The sequence below is a fragment of the Oryctolagus cuniculus genome, chromosome X, assembly GCF_964237555.1.
Source record: "Oryctolagus cuniculus chromosome X, mOryCun1.1, whole genome shotgun sequence".
Taxonomy (NCBI): domain Eukaryota; kingdom Metazoa; phylum Chordata; class Mammalia; order Lagomorpha; family Leporidae; genus Oryctolagus; species Oryctolagus cuniculus.
In genome coordinates this window covers 69104348-69127694 of record NC_091453.1, presented here as the reverse complement: position 1 = coordinate 69127694, position 23347 = coordinate 69104348, and the positions used below count along the sequence as shown (strand labels likewise).

At 40.1% G+C, this 23347-nt stretch overlaps 1 pseudogene; it reads right to left on the bottom strand.

Moving 5' to 3' along the window:
- Window positions 1-7232: 7232 nt before the first annotated feature.
- LOC100346233 (BTB/POZ domain-containing protein KCTD1 pseudogene) lies at window positions 7233-7959 on the bottom strand (annotated as a pseudogene).
- Between the last annotated feature and the right edge of the window lie 15388 nt (window positions 7960-23347).

Below are 23347 nucleotides of genomic sequence, written 5' to 3'. Positions count from 1 at the left end.
GGCCGGCGCCGCGGCTCACTAGGCTAATCCTCCGCCTGCGGCGCCGGCACACCGGGTTCTAGTCCTGGTCAGGGCGCCGGATTCCGTCCCGGATGCCCCTCTTCCAGGCCAGCTCTCTGCTGTGGCCAGGGAGTGCAGTGGAGGATGGCCCAAGTGCTTGGGCCCTGCACCCCATGGGAGACCAGGAGAAGCACCTGGCTCCTGCCATCGGATCAGCGCGGTGCGCCGGCCACGGCGGCCATTTGAGGGTGAACCAACGGCAAAGGAAGACCTTTCTCTCTGTCTCTCTCTCTCTCACTGTCCACCTCTGCCTGTCAAAAAAAAAAAAAAAAAGTAAATTGCAAAAAAAAAAAAAGTTTTAGTAGGGATAATCCTGCGGCATATGTTCTTCCCAGAATTACACAGTAGGGGTTAGCTCTAAATACATGCAAAAGTAATTTGCTTTATAACAAACTTTTATTGACTTTCTTCCCTTTCCTGTTATACTTTCCAGTCCCTAATTTGTATTTCTTAGGATCACTGCAAATATCAACTTTTTGTACTCCAATCCTTGTCTCAGGATCTCTTTCTGGAGGAACTAAACTAAGACATTTCCTTTATCATATACCAAATTTTGATATCGTGATTGGATTTATTAATTGATCTGATTGCTCATGCTCCAGGACTATATTTCTTTAATTATAGAAGTTGAAAGAAAGAGTGTCACACTTTGGCAGCAACAACTCCCTGTTGCTCTTTCATCTTAGGGGTCTCCTGGCTCCACTTGACTGACCTTCCATATGAACTTGTTAATTACCTTGTCTAATGTCATGGGGAAGATAAGACATTTTTATTTAGATTCCATTAAATTAGTGACTTAGGGGTAATTGAAAATATGATTTCCACTATTCTTATCTGTATTAATGTGCTTGGGATGCTCTAATAAAATACTCTAGACTGGGTGGCATAAACAACAGACACTTCCCAGAGTTTTGGAGTCTGAGAAGTCCAAAATCAAGGAGCTGGCTAATTTGATTACTATGGAAGGCTCCTGCCATGCTCAAAGACGACTATGTTCTTACTGTGTTCTCATGCGGTAAAGGGAGAGATATCTTCTTTCTCTCTTCTTTTCTGTTTTAAAATATTTGTTTATTTGAAAGGTAGAGTTACAGAGAGGCAGAGAGAGAGAGAGAGAGAGAGAGAGAGAGAGAGAGGTCTTCCATCCACTGGTTCACTTCTCAGATGACTGCAACATCTGGTGCTATGTCAGGCTAAAGCCAGGGCCAGGAGCCAGAAACTCCATTTGGGTCTCCCATGTGGGTGTCGGGGACCCAAGCATTCAGGCCATCTTCTGCTACTTTTCCAAGTGCATTAGCAGGGACCTGGTGCTCATATTGGAATGCTGGTGTTGCAGGCAGTGACTTAACCTGCTGTGCCACAATGCTGGCCCCTCTCTTTTTCTTTTTATAAAACCACTTATCTCTTGAGGGACCTGTTGTAATGACCTCATCTTACTTTAATTATTCCCTAAAGACCTCATCTTCAAATATCAGGTTGGGAGTTTGGGGATTCAACATATAAGTTTGGGGAGAACAGAATTCAATCTATAATATTCTGCCCCTGGCCACCCAAATCCAAGTTCTGATATACAAAAAAGGTACTTTATTTCTACTCCCAAAACCCTAGAATTCTTAACTCATTCCAGCATCAATTCTGGAATGTGAAGTCCAAAGTATCATCTAAATATCATCTATATCAGATATAGGTGAAACTTGAGGTATGATTCATTCTGAGGCAAAAATTCTTCTCTATGAACCTGAAAGATCAGACGATTTATGTGCCTCCAAAATAAAATGTTGCGACAGGCATAGATAGACATTCACATTCCAAATGGAGAAAAAAATAAGAAAGAAGGAAAGAGTAATATGTCCCAATCAAGTTCACAACTTAATGATACAAATTCTGCTAGATCTTAAGGCTAAAGTAATTCTTCTTGGTTCAAGTTTCTGTCTTCCGAGTCATTAGGCCTGAAATCCTCCCTCTGAGGCTTTTCTGGTTGGTGGTCATCCCTCAAAGCTCTTGGCAGGCCTGCCACCAAGGTTTTTCTGAGATGTGGCCTTGATGATCTATGCATCCCCTTAGAGTCCTTCCTATATCCTGCAAAATAGCATTCATTTGCATTCAAATCATTCTGTAGTCCCAATTGATACTGAAGCATCTAAGAAATCTGGGATAAATTATTTCATTTAATCTCATTTTTTTTCGTAAACCCAGAATGTACTCTAGATATTTTTATCAAATGACTCTTCAGCCACATTCTTAATATTCTCTTCTGAAAAGCTTTCTCATTTTTTGCAACTTGAATAGGATGAAAATATTAAAAATCTTCAATTTTTCCCTCCTTTTTGCTTAACAATGCCTCCTTCAACTCACCTTTCTCCTGTCACATTTTATGGAGAGAATTAATAGAACTAAACTGTTCCATTAATCCTTTGCTTAGAAATACGCAGTTTTGGAGAAAGACTAGAAATAGCTTAAAAGAAGCCTTATCCTCTATACAGAAGAACCAAAATCAATCAATCAATCAATCAATCAATAGCTGCATTTCAAGAGGAGTGTCACTGGACCTAGCAAGGGAGAGACAGGAATCCTATAAGATGAAGAGATCTGAAATAGCATTACAGAGAGTTAAATTTGATGACCCTAAATGACAGGGTTCAATACATACCATAATTCCTATTAAGGGAGTTACTTGGAGTCTGCAGCATTGGTTTACTTTAGAGAAATTTCTTCCATTGTCTCCCCTCAACACCTGGAACACAGGTTGCTCAGCATGGTGACACTTCTGGGTAATGCTATGGGGCAAGTTGCTCTCAACCAGGGGTATGTGTTATATGCAAAATATTCCCCCTAGAGCCACTGCTGCCCCAGGACTTGTGTTCCATATAAAATGCTTCCTGTAACCAAGGCCAGTTTAGAGTTCCCAGCACTCATTGGGCCCAAGGTCATTTGTTTCATGCTAAACACTCCCTATAGCTGCTGCTGTCCTAGAGTTGTCATTCTATGCTGTATGCCATCCTCATCACAACCACCAATCCACCATAGTGCATACATCTAGAAGCACAACTAACAGAAACATTTAATTTTCTTTCATGTTATTATAAGTAAGGTCTTCCATTATATCTTCTGATTTTTGTTATATAATTGCAGCATGAAAAAAACACGTGCATTTCTCTCTCTCTCTCTCTCTCTCTCTCACTCTCTCTCTTTTTACAGGCAGAGTGGACAGTGAGAGAGAGAGAGAAAAAGGTCTTCCTTTGCCGTTGGTTCACCCTCCAATGGCCGCCGTGGCTGGCGTGCTGCGGCTGGCACACTGCGCTGATCCCAAGGCAGGAGCCAGTCAGGTGCTTCTCCTGGTCTCCCATGGGGTGCAGGGCCCAAGGACTTGGGCCATCGTACACTGCACTCCTGGGCCACAGCAGAGAGCTGGCCTGGAAGAGGGGCAACCGGGAAAGAATCCAGTGCCCTGACCGGGACTAGAACCCGGTGTGCCAGCGCTGCAAGGCAGAGGATTAGCCTAGTGAGCCGCGGCGCCGGCCATTTCTCTTTTTTGTACCAAAACAAACTTTTAATTCCATTCCCATGAGCTTTTCAAAATACCATACTATATATGAAACACATTGATGTTTCTGTTAATTTTATAACCTGCTAATTAAGTTGACTCATATTTTCTAGTTTTCTTACATTGGTTCATTGGGTTTTCCAGATATACAAGCACATATTCTACAAATATAGATAGTTTTACTTTTTTTCTTCCCAATTATTATGTATATAAGGCATTTAAAAATGTATCATGGTAACAAAATACCCACTGGTTTATATTTGTTATTTTTAGTGTTTTTAGCATGATTGGGTATTAGGTCTTATGAAAAGCCTTTTTGAATATATGGACATTTTCTGATTTATCTATATAGCTCTATGAATAGTATAAATAATTAGTTGATAGATCCTCTAATATTGAACTGTTCTTGTTTTCTTAGAATGAACTCTATTTGATTGTGATATGTCTTTTTTTCACTGGGCTGTAGAGTTTCATTTGTTAATACTTTGTTTAAGATTTCCATATCAACATTCAGGAATGAGACTGGTCAATCGTTTCCTTTTTGGGTTACAACTTTGTGAGGTTTAATCATAAGTTTCTTACTTTGTAAAATACATTTAACACTTTTCTTTTTGTGCTCTGAAAGTTTAATTTACAATTGCATTGATCTTATTTTATAAACCTTACTGAAATTCCTAGAGCTCCCCTTCCTTGTAAAACAACTGGGATGTTTTGTTTTCTGTTTATTTTCTTCTTTTTGACAGATTTATTTATTTATTTATTTGAAAGGCAGAGTTGCAGAAACGGGGGAGGGAGAGGCATACACAGAAAGAGAGAGAGAGAGAGAGAGAGAAATCTGTGTGCTGGTTCACTCCCAAATACCTGCAACTACTGAGGCTGGGCCAGTCCAAAGCCAGGCACCAGGGACTCCATCTAGGTCTCCCATGTGGGTGGCAGACCATCAAGCACTACATTCTCAGGCACATTAGCAAGAAGCTGGATCAGAAGCGGAGCAGCTAGAATTTGGACCAACTCTCTGCTATGTGATGCAGGTGTCATAGGCTGCTGTGCCACACATTGTCCCTTTTTTTCTTTTTTCCCTAAAGGACAGACTTTTATGCCTACTTTCAGTAGTCTATAGTAAATAGTCCATGTAGACTTTCTCCACTATAGTAAATTTGGTTAAATTGTAGCTTTTCCTAATAATTTTATCCCAATTGTCAGAATTATATATATTGAGTTATACAAAGGAGGCCTGTGATTTTACAGCATTTTGCATTTACAGCAAAATGGATGGAACTGTAGATCATTATGCTAAATGAAATAAGCCATACCTAGAAGGCTATATACATATCATATGTTTTCTCTCATTGTGGAAGTTAAAATGTATAGAGCTAAAAATTGTGTGGATGCTGCATCATTTGGCATATAGTTATAAATATTGCTTCAATGAGTCATACCCTTTACATAATTATATACTCTTCTTTCTCCACATTAGGATCATTGTCATGACCCTCATTTTGATAAATTAACATCTTTGATTTCAAGAAAAAAATTTTTAAAATTAATCTATTTTAGTAGTTATTTCCCTTTTGTCATTTTTAACTTGGTGTATTTTAGCTGCTTCTTTTAATTTTTAAAAATATTTTTAAAGATTGACTTAACCATTTGAAAGTCAGAGTTACAGAGAAAGAGGAAGAGCTACAGAGAGAGGGAGAGAGAGATCTTCCATCTACTAGCTTACTCCCCAGATGGCCACAACAGCCAGGGCTGGGCCTGGCCGAAGCCAGTAGCCAGGAGTTTCATCCAGGTCTCCCAAGTGGGTGTCAGGGGCCCAGGCACTTGGGCCATTTTCCACTGCTTTTCACAGGCCATTAGCAGGGAGTTGGGTTAGAAGTGGAACAACCGGGACACAAACTGGGGCCCATATGAGATGCTGGTTTCACAGGTGGAGGCTTTACCCAATATACCACAATGCGGGCCTCTTCCTTGAATTTTTGATTAGGGTAACTGTGCCTTTTACAAACGTATTTTGTTCATTATTTTTAAGAATTACATTTCGGATTTATTAGTTCTACTAGTTTATATGCTAACTCATCAATTTCTCCTTTTGCATTTGTTATATTTTCCTTCTTTTTTTTAGCTTTCTTTGTTATTTTTCTAGCTTTGCAAAATTTCTTTTTAAGTTTTTTTCTTTATTTGAAAGGCAACATTACAGAGAGAGAGAAAGGGAGAGATAGAGAGATCTTCCATCTGCAAGTTCACTCCCCAAATGGCTGCAATGGCTGGAGTTGGGCCAGGCTGAAGCCAAGAGTCAGGAGCTTTTTCTGGGTCTCCCACACGGATGGCAGGGGCCCAAGGACTTGGGCCATCTTCTACTGCTTTCCCAGGTGCATTAACATTTTAGGAGCTCTATTCATTTAAAATTTTGTTGTGTTATAATCGAAGAATGCATTGTATTTTTAAAATATTTATTTATTTATTTGAAAGTCAGAATTACAGAGAGAGAAAGAGAGGGAGGGAGAGATAGAGATAGAGATAGAGATAGAGATAGAGATAGAGATAGAGATAGAGATAGAGAGAGAAATCCTCTGTATGCAGGTTTAAGCCCCAAATGGCCGCAACAGCCAGAGTTGGGTCAAGCTGAAGCCAGGAGTCAGGAGGTTCATCTGGGTCTCCCTTGTGGGTGCAGGGACACAAGCACTTGAGCCATCTTCTGCTGCTTTCCCAGGAGCACCAGCAGGGAGCTGGATGGGAAGTGAAGCAGCAGGGAGCCATCCCATATGGGATACCAACACTGCAGACAGAGGCCTAACCAGCTGTGCCACAGCACTGGCTCCCATTGTATTATTTTTATTCTTTGAAAGTTATTGAGATTTTCTTTGTAGGATAAAATAGGGATAGTTTTGTTACTGTTTCACAGACATGAGAAAAAATGTACTTTCTATGAATGGAGTTAATAGTTAAATATGTATTAAATCTATTGTACCGATTATGCTGTTTAGTTCACTTATATTGTTACTGTTTTTTCTCCACTTGATATGTAATGAACAGAACAAGGTGTCTTAAAGTCTCTCTGCATGTCCTACCTTTGAGATATATATCTATCACTATATATAAATATTTATATATTATATATATTTTATAGATATTGTACACACTATATATATTTATGTTTTTTACACCTAAAGGTTATTGCTATTTCAGTTTTTCCTATATGAATACAGATGTGGTCTCAATTGGATCTAAATGTGTCTTTTCAATTTTAGGTTAGTTCACTGTTCCAACTGCATATGATTGTCTCTTTTTTAAAAAAAATATTTATTTGAAAGGCAGAGTTACAAAGAGGTTGAGGCAGGCATAGAGACAGAGAGGTCTTCCATCCACTGGTTCAGTTCCCAAATGGCCCAAACAGCTGGAACTGCGCCTATCAGAAGCCACCGTCTGCTGCTTTTCCAGTCCATCGCAACAAGCTGGATTGGCCTGGACTCGAACCGGTGCCCATATGGGATGCTGGCACTGCAGGCAGCAGTTTAACCCGCTAAGCCGCAGCGCCGACCCTGGTCCCTTTTCTGGTTGTTTTGTGTGTGTGTGTGTGTGTGTGTGTGTGTGTGTGGTGTGTTCTCCTCTTTTCCCATAAGAAATAGGTCCGTTAGTCCAGTGGTTCTTGCTTTAGCCGGTTGAGGGAAGGCACGTGGAGGGTCCGCCTCAGTTTCTGCTGGAGGACACTGCTATACTGGGAAGGGTCCACTCCGCTCCCGCAGGAGCCCACGATTTCAAATCCTCTTTGTTGCAACCTCTTGCGGGCCTGGACAGAGTTGAGGTGACAGAAGCCGTTCAGTGGAAACCTGATGACGTGCGTGGAGTTGTGATTCCCAGCCTGCGTTGACCGAGTTGCACATCATGTCGCTGACCTCTGGAAACACCTCTTCTATCAAAGACTTGCCCCCGCTGAGCGTAATCCTTTCTCTGAGGTCAGGGGCCACAGGCACCACAGGGCCGTGAAAAACGACCATTTTCTCTGTCGTGCTTCCGTCTTTCCATCTCCAGAAACATGGGCTGCAGCTGAAAATACTTTGCCTCTGCATATAACAAAGTGCAGTCTTTGAGAGCATGTGGAACGAGGAGTTTTGACGCTCGTAGAAAATTCAAGGCATATCTAAACATCTGTCCATCTCTGTCGATGAAATAGTGCTGTTTGAGACTGTCTAAGACAATGGGCTCTGTACCACCGAAAAGTCTTCCGATTCTTGATTCGGTGTGTTTGCTGAGGGTGGCCGCCCACATCAATGTGGACAACTTGTGAGCTGTGCTAGACTAAGAATGCCTTGATTGTTCAGTGGATTTGCAGGGGATCTAGTGATCAGAGGTCTTGACATATCCGGAGGACCTGCCTCTGGCGGCGTGGAGCGGCGGGGTGAGGCGCAGAGCGGCGGGGCGCTCTCCCCTGGGAAGAGCGAGGGAGAGCCGGCGGGAGGCCGGGGCGCTCTGGCTTCTTCAAGTAATGAGTAATGCCAGAGGCGCGGCGCCTCTCCGTCTCCCCATTATTGCCCATGGAAGCCGGGGTGCCCAGAAAGAAGCCCGTGTGTGGAATACGAATTTTTTTTTTTAGTAGTGAATGTATTTTAATTGTAGTGGTAGTTAACACGATTGATTCTCCGCATTTGTTAAAACTCATGGAACTCCACACCGAAAGAAATAATTTTTCTTTATGTAAATTTTATTAAAAAATCCTGTAGTGAGCATTTATTTGTTTTAACAGTTAATGAACCCAGTGCTTCTCATACTCCAAGTTTTTTCTCATCTTCTGTGGGTAGTGTTTCCAATATTGGGTTCAATTATTAAAAGCCTTTGCTATAACTGTTGAAATCTCTACTTAGTATATACTAAGTTGATCTTCTGTATATAAAGATAATTGAAAATGAATCTTGATGTGAATGGGATGGGAGAGGGAGTGGAATATGGGATGGTTGCGGGTGGGAGGGACGTTATGGAGGGAAAAAGCCACTGTAATCCAAAAGCTGTACTTTGGAAATTTATATTTATTAAATAAAAGTTTAAAAAAAGCCTTTGCTATGCCATCTTTATTCTGTATGACACACAAGTAACTTTGGGATAGTTCTGGGCTTTTTACAGATTCATACACAGTATTAGAGGATCCTCCCTTAAACTCTTAATGAAATTCCACTCCTCCCACTGTCTAAAGTCTTCAAGGGACTCTTTTTTTTTCTTTTTATGGTGCATTGACCAAAAAGACTGTTTCTCTCAGTTTTAGCTCCTTGAGATGCTACTGAGTTATTTTGAAAACGATGTTCCCTCTATGAGTAAAAGTGACAAGAGAAAAGCAGATGACACACTGTATGGATTATTTCTCCATCTCGAGATCCCTCAACCTGCCTGCTTTTCTTTACTTTCCAGAGTGCATATGAACTTGTTTTAAATTTTACTTATACTCTGCAGAAGAAATAGGATATATCAGGCTTATGTTTGAAAATTCTGACAATTTTACTTATTTGCATATATGTATATAAATATATAATTTAGTATTTTTTCTTCTGTGTCTGAAGAATTTTTTCTTTACATCCAAGTAAGTTTACCAAAATATGTGCTAGTGCTTTCATTCTGTGACTTTTCTTCAGGGCGTGGTGTGTTACCTGTTTTGTTTTGATTTTTCAAAAATGGTGTTTTGGAATTATTGATTTTATCATTTGTACTTGTCCTTAGCTTTGGGAACTCCTCTTACGTGTACATAGGATCTTACTTGCTTTTCTCTTACATATGTCACTTTCTCTTCCACATATTTTATCATTTTTTAAATTCAGAGGTTGTTTATTGAGTTTGACTTTTTCTTTAAAAATCAGAGTCTCTCTAGTGCTTATAGATTTAACATTTTATACTTTTGTTCTAACATTGAAAACTGCCTTTTGGAGCCTGTAAGGATTTGAAACACTGTGTGAACATTACATTGGTCGTAAAATATTGAGTAATATATATGGCAGTGATGTTTTAAGAATTCTGTTATTTGACATGGGTCACTAATGCACTTACTAAATTTTTCTAAGAAAAAGCTACACTGTGTGTCCAGATCACTTAAATGCTTAGCAAAGCATGATGACATTTATTTTAACACCTTCCTGAATTAATCCTTAATTCAAGACTCTTATTTCTGCTTCAGGAAATATTTGAAAAAATAACAAAGATTTCTTTTTCTTCATCTGTTTCCAGTATCACTATTATGATTCTTCTGATTTTGAATTGATTTCTCAAATAATTTTTTGTTAATTTGTAATTCTTTCCTGAGTTCTATTATGTCATTTTCTTTTGATTTTTAGTATTTAAAAAAAAGATTTATTTATTTGAAAGGCAGAGTTATATAGAGAAACAGAGACAAAGAAGAGAGAGCTCTTCAATTTGCTGAATCGCTCCTCAAATGGCCACAACAGCTGTGGATTGGCCAGGCTGAAGCCAGGAGGAGCCAGGAACTTCCTGCGGTCTCCCATGGGGGTGCAGGGGCCCAAATACTTAGGTCATCTGCTGCCTTCATAGGCACGCTGGCAGGGCACTGGATAAAAACCGGGGTAGCCTGTCTTGAACAAGCGTCCCTATGGGATGCCGGCATTACAGGTGGTAGCTTACCTCGCTGCACCACAATGCTGGCCTATTTTATGTCATTTTCTAAGCAGAGTTGCATTTATGTCATCTTATATTTTCTTCTGTTTTATTAAACATTTTATTTTAGCTCATTTGGAAAATTAGGTTATTATTTTTAACACTTTTGAAAGTATGTCTTTCTGGCATACTTCTTTTGAGTATATTCATATTCTGTTCTGTGTATTCATTCATTCTGTCCCTCTCCTTCTTAGGATTTCTACATGAATTCAACTACAATATTTTCACTTTATTCACGTTAATATAGCATTACTTTTATGAGATTTTCAAACAGAGACTGGGTCAGGAGAACTTTTCCAACTAGAGCTCTAGAAGCTCTAGAGTCCTTCTGATGCTTTCACAATATAATAACTATAAATGTAGTTTTTTTCTCTGACATCTCTTGCTTTTTTTTTTTTTTTAGTGTCTCCATCAGGGTTCATTTTGAACTCGCAGACCCTTGACTCCAGCTCACTTTACTTGTGGTCCCAGGTCAGGTCTCCCAAAGGGTTTCTCAAAGTCACAAACCTGCAGTCTTCTAGGGAGATTTTGTAGTCACCCCAACTGTTGACTTCAGTTGCTGCCTTCTGTCACCGGAGCTTCAGTCTCTGTCCACTGGCCTTAACCAGGACTTCAAAGAACAGCTACCAATTTAAAGGTGCCCTCAGGCTTGGCAGGCACCTCATGGACAAAATTTTGTCTTTCAGAGCACAGCTCCTCTGGGCAGCCTGGTGACCAGATCCATGGCCTCTGAGTTGCTAGGACTGGGCATATAGACCTCCTTGGTGTAGCAGACTATCCCCTCCTGCAACGTGTACAGGCACTTCTTCCCCAGCCCCATGTGGGCACCTGGGTGCCAGCGGAACTGGCGCCGAGTCCCAAGGATGTCTCCAGAATGCACATAGTGACCTTCCATTTTCTTGATGCCAAAGCTCTTGCCTGGTCACTTTTCACTGAGGTTTTTAAAGCTGCTGCCTGTCTTCTTGTATGTATATCTGACTGAACACTGCAGCCAGAGTGGGGCTCAGGGAGCTACAACAGCCTTACAGGACGTCATGTTTGCCTTACAACAGCTCATCTCCTACTTCTTCTCCTGAGCTCTACTTTGCTCGGGAGGCGTCTCTTGCTTAATCTGAAGATTGTTTTCTTTGGGATTTTACTCATCGTGGGGCCCTGCCCCGGACAGGAGGTTCAGGTGGTTGCTTTGAAGAGTCCACAGGTCACAGACAACTCCAAGCCCTTCACCGTTTCTTCAGACCCCTTTATTCACCAGAAAACTGGACACCTTTTCAGTCTCAGCTACTGGTCTCAAATTGGTCTAATGCAATTTCTGGTGAATAACTGTTGGCTGTTGGGGGCAGGGGCGGTTTCTATTTCCCACACGAGTTACATACTTTATCATCTCCCTCTTCACAGATGCTGATACCATATTCATCTACCTGTGAGTGGTTTTTGTTCTCTCTCAACTTGAACAAGGAATACCTTGGTGTGTGTGTGTGTGTATATATATATATATATGGTGTGTGTGTGTGTGTGTGTGTGTGTGTGTATTTGAAAGGCAGAGTTAGAGAGAGGCAGTGGCAGAGAGACAGAGAGAGAGAGATTTTTCATTTGCTGGTTCACTCCCCAAATGACTGTAATGGCCAGAGTTGTGCCCATCCAAAGCCAGGAGCCAGGAGCTTCTTCTAGGTCTTCCACGTGGGTGCAGAGGCCCAAGGACTTGGGCCATCTTCTACTGCTTTCCCAGGCCATAGCAAAGAGCTGGATTGGAAGTGGAGCAGCTGGATCTTAAACCCACACCCATATGGGATGCTGTTACTGGAGGTGGCGGCTTTACCTGCTATGCCACAGTGCCAGCTGTGTATTAGATTTTCTCTGTGTCATTTGTTTGTTTGTTTACTGTTCTGCTTGTTTCATTTTTATAGGTAATTATGAGGTGATCAAAAATTACATAGTTGCTGCCATCATATTCTCAGAATCATCTCCCCCAGCAATTTTATTTTTTATTACATTTTCATGGCAAAGTAACTTTGGTTAAGTAAATATTATGTAAAAAAAACTAAGGGAAATAGAACAAATGAAACTAAAGATAAATTTTAGTTTAATTCTCTCTTATAGATATTATTTTCTAAAAATTAGTTTCATATTTGCAATGTACAATATTTTCAAAATACAAATATGAGTCAAAATATAGATGCTTATCACATACATACTTTTTTAAAAAATATTTTATTTATTTATTTGAAAGTCAGAGTTACACAGAGAGAGAAGAGGCGGGCGGGGCGGAGAGAGAGAGAGAGAGATGGAGAGGTCTTCCATCCGATGGCTCACTCCCCAGTTGGTTGCAATGGCCAGAGCTGCGCCGATCCGAAGCCAAGGAGCCAGGAGCTTCCTCCGGGTCTCCCACACGGGTACAGCGGCCCAAGGACTTGGGCCATCTTCTACTGCTTTCCCAGGCCATAGCAGAGAGCTGGATGAAAAGTGGAGCAGCCAGGTCTCGAACCGGTGCCCATATGGGATGCTGGTGCTTCAAGCTAGGGCGTTAACCCACTGCACCACAGTGCCAGCCCCACATACATACATTTCAATAGAAAATTTAATAGGGCCGGTGCCGCGGCTCACTAGGCTAATCTTCCACCTGTGGCGCCGGCACCCCGAGTTCTAGTCCCCGTTGGGGCGCCGGATTCTGTCCTGGTTGCTCCTCTTCCAGTCCAGCTCTCTGCTATGGCCCGGGAGTGCAGTGGAGGATGGCCCTAGTGCTTGGGCCCTGCACCCGCATGGGAGACCAGGAGGAAGCACCTGGCTCCTGGTTTCGGATCAGTGCAGTGCGCCGGCCGCAGCGGCCATTGGGGGGTGAACCAATGGAAAAAAGGAAGACCTTTCTCTCTGTCTCTCTCTCTCACTGTCCACTCTGTCTGTCAAAAAATAAAAAAATAAAAAAAATTTAATAAATACATTAAGGCTATCTTTTCTAGGTCATCAAGCTGAGGTCTAGGGTCTAATCATTATTTTAATGTTTTTATTTTTTTTTCAGAAACCTTTTATTTAAGGTATACAAACTTCATGCATTTCATAAACACAACTTTACGAACATAGTGATTCTTCCCACCATACCAACCCTCCCATCCACACTCATACCCATTTTCCTTCTCTGTCTTCTATTTCCATTCTTATTTTTTACTAAGATCTATTTTCAATTAACTTTATACACATACAATTAACTCTATACTAAGTAAAGAGTTCAACAAGTAATATGAAAAAAAAAAAACTATTCCTCAACAGTCTAAACAAGGGCTCTTCAAAGTCATAGCATCTCAAAGTGTCAATTTCACTTCTGTAGATTACCTTTCAGGTGCTCTATTAGTTACCACAAATCAGGGAGAACATATGGTCTTTGTCCTTTCGGGACTGGCTTATTTAACTAAGTATGATGTTTTCCAGTTTCATCCATTTTGTTGCAAATGACAGGATTTCATTTTTTTTACTGCTATGTAGAATTTCATGGTGTAAATATCCCATCATTTTTTTATTCACTCTTCAGTTAACAGGCATTTGGGTTCATTCCATATCTTAGCTATTGTGAGTTGAGCAGCAATAAACATGAGGATACAGATCACACTTTCATATGCTGATTTCATTTCCCTTCGGTAAATTCCCAGCAATGGGATGGCTGAGTCATATGCTAAGTCTATATTCAGATTTCTGAGGTATCTATAATACTGTCTTCCATAGTGGCTGTACCGGTTTACATTCCCACCAACAGTAGATTAGGGTACCATTTCACCCACATCCTCACCAACATTTGTTGTTTTTTGATTTCTGTATGAAAGCCATTCTAATGGGGGTGAGGTGAAACTTCATTGTGGTTTTGATTTGCATTTCCCTGATGGCTAGTGATCTTGAACATTTTTTCATGTGTCTGTTGCTCATTTGGATTTCCTTTTTTTTTTTGACAGGCAGAGCTAGACAGAGAGAGAGAGAGACAGAGAGAAAGGTCGTCCTTCTGTTGGTTCACCCCTCAAGTGGCCGCTACGGCCGGCGTTCTGCACCGATCCAAAGCCAGGAGCAAGGTGCTTCTTCCTGGTCTCCCATGCAGGTGCAGGGCCCAAGCACTAGGGCCATCCTCCACTGCACTCCCGGGCCATAGCAGAGAGCTGGCCTGGAAGAGGAACAACCGGGACCGAATCCGGTGCCCCAACGGGGACTAGAACCCGGGGTGCCGGCGCCACAGGCGGAGGATTAGCCTAGTGAGCCGCGGTGCCAGCCATGCATTTCCTCTTTTGAAACATGTCTGTTTAAGTCCTTTGCCCATTTGTTAACAGGGTTGTTTATTTTGTTATTGAGCTTCTTGATTTCTGATTATAATCCTTTATCAGTTGCATAGTTTGCAAATAATCTCTCCCATTCTGTCAGTTGCCTCATCACTTTTAAAAAAGATTTATTTATTTATTTAAAAGACAGAGTTACAGAGAGGCTGAGGCAGAGACAGAGAGAGAGAGAGAGAGAGAGAGAGAGAGAGGTCTTCGATACACTGGTTCATTCCTCAGTTGGCCACAATGGCTGGAGCTGGGCCGATCCAAAGCCAGGAACCAGTAGCTTCTTCTGGGTCTCCCACCACAGGGGTGCAAGGATCTAAGTACTTGAGCCATCTTCCACTGCTTTCCCAGGCCATGGCAGAGAGCTGGATCAGAAGTGGAGCAGCTGGGTCTCGAACCAGCACCCAAATCGGATGCCAGCACTGCAGGTGGCAGATTCAGCTGCTACTCCACAGCGCTAGCCCCACCTGTCCCTTTGTTGAATGTTTCTTTTGCAATTCAGAAGCTTCTCAATTTGATGTAATCTAATTTGTCAATTTTGGCTTTGAATGCCTGTACCTCTGGGGTCTTTTCCAAGAACTCTTTCCCCATGCCAGTGTCTTGCAGTTTCCCTAGTGTTCTCTATAATTTGATGGTATCAGTTTGTAGATTTAGGTCATTAATCCATTTTGAGTGGATTTTTGTGTAAGGTGTACAGTAAGGTCTTGCTTCATACCTCTGCATGTGATGATCCGGTTTTCCCAGCACCATTTGTTGATCAGACTGTCCTTGCTCCGGGGATTGAGCTTAGCTGTTTTTGTCAAAGATAAGTTAGTTGTAGATGTGTGGGTTGATTTCTAGAGTTTCTGTTCTGTTCCATTGCTCTGTTTTTGTGCCAGTACCAGCCTGTTTTGATTACAACTGTAAAATTTAACCTTAGTGCTATGCTCTTGGGGTTTTTGGACAATTTGCATAGCTGTTGTGGTTTTATTATGTGAAAATAGAAGTAATACTATTTATTCTATTTAATATTGAAAGGAATTAAAATTAATCCAGTATTACTTTCATTAAACAAAAACACTATACACACTTGTTGTTAAAACTAAAGAGAGGATGATACAGTCAGAATTGGAAGAGACCCAGGCTAATCTTTTCTCAAGGTGTTTTAATTATGTTAAAAAAGAAATTTATTTACCTATTTATTGTTTAAAAGGAAGTGAGAGAGAGAGAGGAAGGAGGAGGGGGAGGGGGAGGGGGAGAGGGAGAGGGGGAGAGAGAGAATCTCTTATCCATTGGTTCACTCCCCAATTGCCAGTAACAGCCAGGGATGACTGCATGCTCAATCCCCATCTACATTGGTGGTAGAGACCCAACTACTTGGTCCATCACCTGCTGCTCCTCCCCAGGGTATGCATTAGCAAGAAGCTAGAACTGGGAGAAGACTCAGGACTCCAAAACAAATATTCTGTATTTTGATATGGAATATGTGCATCTTAAGCGACATCTTAATCGTTATGCCAAACACCACACTCTTGGTGTTTTACTTTGAACAGGCCAGACATTTCCTGTTTTCAACCAAGATTTCATGGCTAAAGTGACAAGAGATTTTGTAAATTCTAGTTCCTCTGCTGTAATGATACAATTAGCCCAAATATTTTTCATTACGAATCTAGTTTTGAATATCATCTTTCTTATTTTTTGTATGTCCAATTATGTGATTTATATTGCATGCTGGACACTTTTCTAGAAAGAAAACAAAACATTTACTGAGCCACCATTTATGCTTAGCACTTTATGAGATTTCAAAAAAAGGAACAATATTTACTAAGATGCTACATGGCTACCCAGCATCAATATCCTGGACAGAGATTTATGGGAAATGCATGTCTTTGACATATTCATTTCCTCCAACATCTCCGTCCCATACTGGCTGATAGAAAAAAAATGACCTAAGATAAAAGTCCCTAGAAAAGAGGAGAGTTCAGTAAGTTAAATTCACATTCAGTATTATATGAGCAGACCTCCCTGATTGTGGCCTAATAATTAATTGCAAATGCATTCAGATCAACAGAGTAAGAACAGGATTTCGAATTAGATCTGTACACTAAGCAGAAGTAGGTACTTGGCATCAGATTTAACCTTAGGTGTTGGAGGGAAGCCCTATCTGGCAGACAGGCACCAACCACATCTGACTGACATGGCAACATAAGATCATTTACAGAAGTAGCATGAGATGGTCTCATTGGGAAAAACAGCATACTCAAACTAGGTCAGAGGACAAGCCCGTTGAATTAAGGAACAGATGTCACTCAGAACACAGTTAAGTAGATGTTTATCCTCAGTAAATGAGTCACCAGATAACAAACTAAAACTTGAGATTTTGAGAAGAATACCAAGATAACCCAGACTACAGGAAAGAACAACATTGGTATTCAGTTGCCAAATCTGGGAAAAAGTGGAAATGGGTTTTGGGTACAATGCAGAAGACCCAAAAGAGGACAGGACCCAGGGACTGTGAACTCAAATGTTTTATAGTGGCTAGGCAGACAATACAATTGTTTAAAACAGGCCAGGACTATCAACCTAGCGTAAGAGGTTCTGTTGAACTAGAAACTGGGTGTCTCATCTGAAGACATTAAAATTCACAAAGTTAAAAAAGCGTTTATCATGCCAACATAATATGTCTGCTAGCCAAATTGAGCTCACAGGCCACCAATTACTGGTAATAGGTGTATCCATTAAAGGAAACTCTGGTGGGAGTAGAAAGAGAACACAAGAGTAAGCACTGGGTAGTCCGAAACGGCAGAGAAAGAAGTTGGAATCATTGAACACAAGTTCCACAAACTTTACAATTTTGCCTTTTTTTTGCCTTTTTTTTGTTTCAGTGAAGAAACAAAACATACACAGAGGAAATGACTGAATGTTGTATGAAGCAGTATATCAGCAAGTGCAAATTAATAAGTACTAACAGGATGCTTAGTATACTTGTGATCAGAGTCGTAATGGATCAGTCTGGAAGATTATATAGAGATAGTAAATATCAAGAGCAACTTTGACGGAAGTAGTGAGCAGACTGAAAGACATTTTGAAAGAGTATTGGTTGTAAAATAAATAGCATTCAAAAACACGGAAAACATAACATTGGCAGTCTTAAAGACCTGGTTTTGCTACCAGCTCTCTGTATGCTCTTGGAAGTTGGCTTCCCTCCATAAGTTTAAATTCCCCACCTGGAATTCAGCCAACCTATAGATCATAAATGCCAATTCTTATAATGGGCAAGTAGTTAACTGAGTTAAAGAAAGCTGGGGACCTGACTGCTCCTTTGTGGCTAATGGGCACAAAGTCAGATACTTTTCTACACTCCAACGATTGCTATTTGTATGTGAAATTTTCCTACCTTTAATTGTTGATAAGGAATTTAAATGAAAACAATCCGAAAGTTAAAAAAAAAAAAGCATTTGTCAACTATATTCTGCCTGTAATCTATTAGTTTGCCATCTGTGGACTAGATAAATTGTAAAACTTCCTTCCAACTCTTTTTTTAAAGATTTATTTTTTCTTATTTATTTGAAAGGCAGAATTAAAGAGAAAGAGAGAGAGAGAGAGAGAGAGAGAGAGATCTTCCATCCGCTGGTTCACTCCCCAGATGGCCACAATGGCCAGAGCTGTGCTGATCTGAAGCCAGGAGACAGGAGCTTCCTACAGGTCTTCCATGTGGGTGCAGGGGCCCAGCTTCTACTGCTTTCCCGGGCCATAGCAGAGAGCTGGATTGGAAGTGGAGCAACTGGGATTCGAACCGGCACTGCAGGTGGAGGCTTTACCGGCTACACCACAGTGCCGGCCTCCAACTTTTTTTGTTTGTATTTCCATGACACTAAAAATAAAATTCAACAAAATGAATGAAAATACCATAAGTTCTTGAGCCCTATTGGTTGGTAGAATGGCTAAATGTATAGGAGTTGGAGTCAGAGAGCCTGTGTTTGAAACCTGGCTTTGCCTGAGTTGTGTATGACCTTGAGAAAATTGCATAAACTCTCTACACCTTAGTTTCATCTTATCTAAAATAAGTATAATAGCAATAATTCCATGATAGTGTTGTGGAGATAAACTGAGATGATGCATGTAAATCACTTAGAATAGTGCCTGACCATAGTAAGTTCTTAGTATTTAGCAATGAGTAGCATGAAAATAGCATTTGAGATAGACTAACTGAATGTAAGATGAATTGCAGACAGTGAGATGAGCTGGAAGCTTATTAATGAGATAGTTACTAGAGTGGCTATAGAAATGGAAGGAAAACGCCAGATCTGAGAGACATTATAAAAAGAGAACGGTTGGGGCCGGCGCTGTGGCGCAGTAGGTTAATCCTCCGCCTGCGGCGCCAGCATCCCATATGGGCACCGGTTCTAGTCCTGGCTGCTCCTCTTCCATTCCAGCTCTCTGCTAATGGCCTGGGGAAGCAGCAGAAGATGCCCAAGCCTTTTGGCCCCTGCACCCACGTGGGAGACCCGGAAGAAGCTCCTGGCTCCTGGCTTCGGATCGGCACAGCTCCAGCCGTTGAGACCATCTAGGGAGTGAACCAATGGAAGGAAGACTTTTCTAACTCTGTCTCTCCCTCTCTCTGTCTGTAACTCTATCTCTCAAATAAATAAAAATAAATTTTTTTTTAAAAAAGAGAATTGTTAGGATGGGATTATAGGTAGAATGTAGGAATGTTGCTGTGATTTTTTCTGTAGTTTTAAAATTCTGAACAGTTTCATTTTTCATTGTTGATGTCTTCTTTGGTATGTGAGGGAATTTAATTCCCTTAAACTTTTAGTTCTTTTTTTTATCTAACACATCTTTTTCTAATGAAAATGTGCTTCTGAAATTTAATCTGTTGTCTTAAAAAGGCCAGTTTTGAGTGCAAAACAAAAAAAAAAAGGCAACTCAATAATTAGGTCTGGTTATCATGTTCTTATTACAAATAAGGTTTTTTTGTGGTTGTTGAATTTTAGGCTAATTTTCATTATTTAACAGTATTTAATTCATATTATTAAACATTTAAATGCATGATAAAAGTTATGTTTTATGATGGATGCGATAGATGATGTACTACCTGCCAGGTGTTTCCATGTCTTTCAAGTATTGAACAGAACTACTCGCATCCATGCTCAGTCCTGCTGTGTTCCAGGTATTTTTCCTAACCTTGGACACTTTATCCATGGGAGACTGATAGTTTACCTTCTTTTTAGTCAGATGCCTGCCCTAACCTTCTTTTCCTGCCCATTGCTCTGTGAATCAGCCTTCCTGATTTCTCTCTTGGAAGGTCCATTCCTTCGTTAGTTCAGTTTATCTACCTAGCCCTTTGACCACTGCACACATATCAGCTTAAATCTGTAACATATGAGATGCAATGTTTATTTAACTTTTGGTGGACTATTAACACAAAAGCTATGACACAAGAACTAACAAAGTAAAACATGACTTTGGAAAAAGAACAATTATAAGAGGCTAGGGAAGTGTTAGAAAGCAAGGGGACTATATTAGCAATAAAGAAAGAGATTCTAAAAGACAAAGACATATAGAGATCTGGATTTGTTAATGAGGTCTACAGAGGGAGAGAGGGGTTATTTCTCTCCATGTATCTTGATTATAATTTGTAGTAATGTTAAACTGAATGCTCCCTAAGAGGAAGGACCCTGCTTTGTTAATCTCCATGTTTCTCAGAGTTCTTAAAATTATGTAATGCAAAAAAATGCTCAGGAAATATTTTACAAATAAAGAAAATATGTTTTTCTGATCCTGCATTTCTCCCACTGAACATACATCTACTGGAAGAAAATTTAGCACAAATTCCTTTTTATTTATTATGTAATCATTCTTTTTATAATGTTATTTTTTTAGCTTTAAAATTTAACAATTTTTAACATTTTGCTACATTCATTCTATATGTAGATATTACATAAATACATATATATGCTTGCTATTTTTTCCCTTGAAAACAGATATGTGAATATCTCAAAGTGAACAACTCATGATGATGATCCTAACATGGGGCATATAATCATTCTTACCATTAATTGTTTATCAAGTGCCAGGCATGGGGCACACACCTCATATATATTATCTCATATAATACTTACAACAATACTCTGAGATAGAGAATGCTATTTAGAGAGGTTAAGTTTATAAGAGTTAAGTGACTTCCTCAAAGTCACATAACTAATAAATGATGAAATTAAAAAGCCATTTTGACTCAATTCCATAACTTTGCATCTTGATCATTATTTGCTATGTTACTCTCCCTGAATATCACCATTAGACTTGAGACCAACAAATAGACAAATATTTCCACTAAAACTTCTGTTAGCATAACAGATTTTAATATTACCAGAAACCCTATGAAACATATTAAAATTAAGATTCCTTATAGTGAAACATCCTTTTACATTGGTTTTGATATACTCTTTAAATTAATTATTCAAAACAAAATTATATTAACCAGACATTGAAATAGCCTCTTTTGTATATACTATAGACACAGGAAGGAAATAAAATGAGAAGATAGAAGATGACAACAAAATGGAAATGTCAAAAAATTAAGAAAAGGTTTTGAACTAAAGAGAGCAATTAAGTAGGTAGGAGGGGGAATTAGGAAGACAATACTAAAAAGATAGGTGCCTGCAAAGTCAGCTAAGTTACCGTCAAATGCGGTTTTTTTCACAGTAATAAATGAGATATATCAGTTGCCTGCAGTTGGCTATCATCATTCTAAAAAGGTATTCAACACCCACGAGTTCTTTCTTAAAAGGTACTCAATATCAATGTGTTTTCATGTTCTTTAGGTCACATTTGAAAGTCTGATGAAATTTATGGAGCATCTTTTCTTTCAAATTTTATTTATTCATTTGAGATAAGAAAGATCTTTCATCTGCTGATTCACTTTCTAAATCCCTGAAACAACCAAAAATGTGCTGGGACCAAAACTTGGGAGCCATGAACAAAATCCAGATGTTTCATATGAGTGACAGGAATTCAAATACTTGAACAATCAGTGCTGCCTTCCAGGGTCTGAATTGGAAGGAAGCTTGAGTCAGGAGCCAGAGATGGGAATTTTATTCAGGTAGTCCAGTGCGGGATGTGAGCATTTTAATCACTAATCTTGATGTCCATGAATCATCTTTTCAAATGAACATATTAAGAATATGCTAAATCTTGCAGATGATTTCAGGAAGTTCCCAGACCTCCTGAATCCAAACTGTAGATAGTAGGCAAAGAAATCATAGCCTTATTAGGGTTATAACTGCCACTCCAGGTGTCTAACACATTAAAGGGAACTAGTTGGGAAAGATGAGAGAGAAAATATAGTAGTAGAAATGCCCAAACTTCATTGTCCCAATCTCAGACATATCATTATACACAATATACTTCCTAAATATTGTCTCTAAGACCTAATACGCATAGTTGCAAAGGAGCCTTTAAAGATAAACTAGATGATCAGTTGTCTACTGATGCAACCGTTAGGAACATGCGTCAGTAATACGTTGCTAAATGTTTAGCAGCTAGCTCTCGGTGAGGCAGGTAGGGTAGTAAGATGGAAAGGAAGCCTTGTGTTTGCTGATTTCCATGATGTAAGTACTCCAATCAAAGCCAATTTCAAGCTACTGAGAAGTCATAGAAAATAGATGCACAATACCACATACGTTATTTCCAACATGCAGCAAAATAGACACAAATAACATCAAAAGAATATATAAAGGGTGGTAAAACATGAGGAATTGGCATGTTTTAGTATTAATTACATTTTTAAAACTACATTTAATTATAACTTTATATATTTGACCTTTATTTATTTTTAAAAATTTTTTTTGACAGGCAGAGTTTAGACAGTGAGAGAGAGAGAGACAGAGAGAGAAAAGTCTTTCTTCAGTTGGCTCATCCCCCAAATGGCCACTACGGCCAGCGCCTTGCGCCAATCCGAAGCCAGAAGCCAGGTTCTCCCTCCTGGTCTCCCATGGGGTGCAGGGCCCAAGCACTTGGGCCATCCTCCACTGCACTCCCGGGCCACAGCAGAGAGCTGGACTGGAAGAAGAGCAACCAGGACAGAACCGGCGCCCCAACCGGGACTAGAACCTGGTGTGCTGGCGCCGCAGGCGGAGGATTAACCAAGTGAGCCATGGCGACAGCCTATATTTGACCTTTAAATAATGGTTGTTTAGCAACCGATTTGAAAATTCCTAAAAATTTAACAGTTGACTTTTGTGAAACAATTTACAAACTGGCTTCAGCATGCTAACAGAGCATGGACCTCTAGGACTTCTCATAGTCTCTCTCTCTTTTTTTTTTTTTTTAGAAATTATTTATTTATTTGAAAGGCAAATGGAGAGAGAGAGAAAGAGAGAGAGAGAGAGAGAGAGAGAGAGAGAGAGAGAGAGATCTTTTATTTGCTGGTTCACTCTGCAAATGGCCAGGGATAGGCCAGGCCAAAGCCAGGAGCTAGGAGCTTCTTCCAGGTCTCCCATGTGGGTGCAGGGGCCCAAATCCCTGGATCATCTTTGCTGCTTTTCCTAGGCCATTAAGCAGGCAGCTGGGACCTGAATCAACACCATATGGGATGCCGGCACTGCAGGAGGCGGCTTCACCTATTACACCACAATGCTGGCCCCCTGACTTCTCATATTTTCTAATATCATTTTTTTTCTGGAGTACTTTTAAATTTACAAAATATAAAGATAGTACATAAGTCCATTATCTAGTTTCCCATTTGCTAAGATATTATTGCAATATAAAATGGAGTATTAAGCAAATCAACTTTAGTACATTTGCCAATGACTGAACTCTA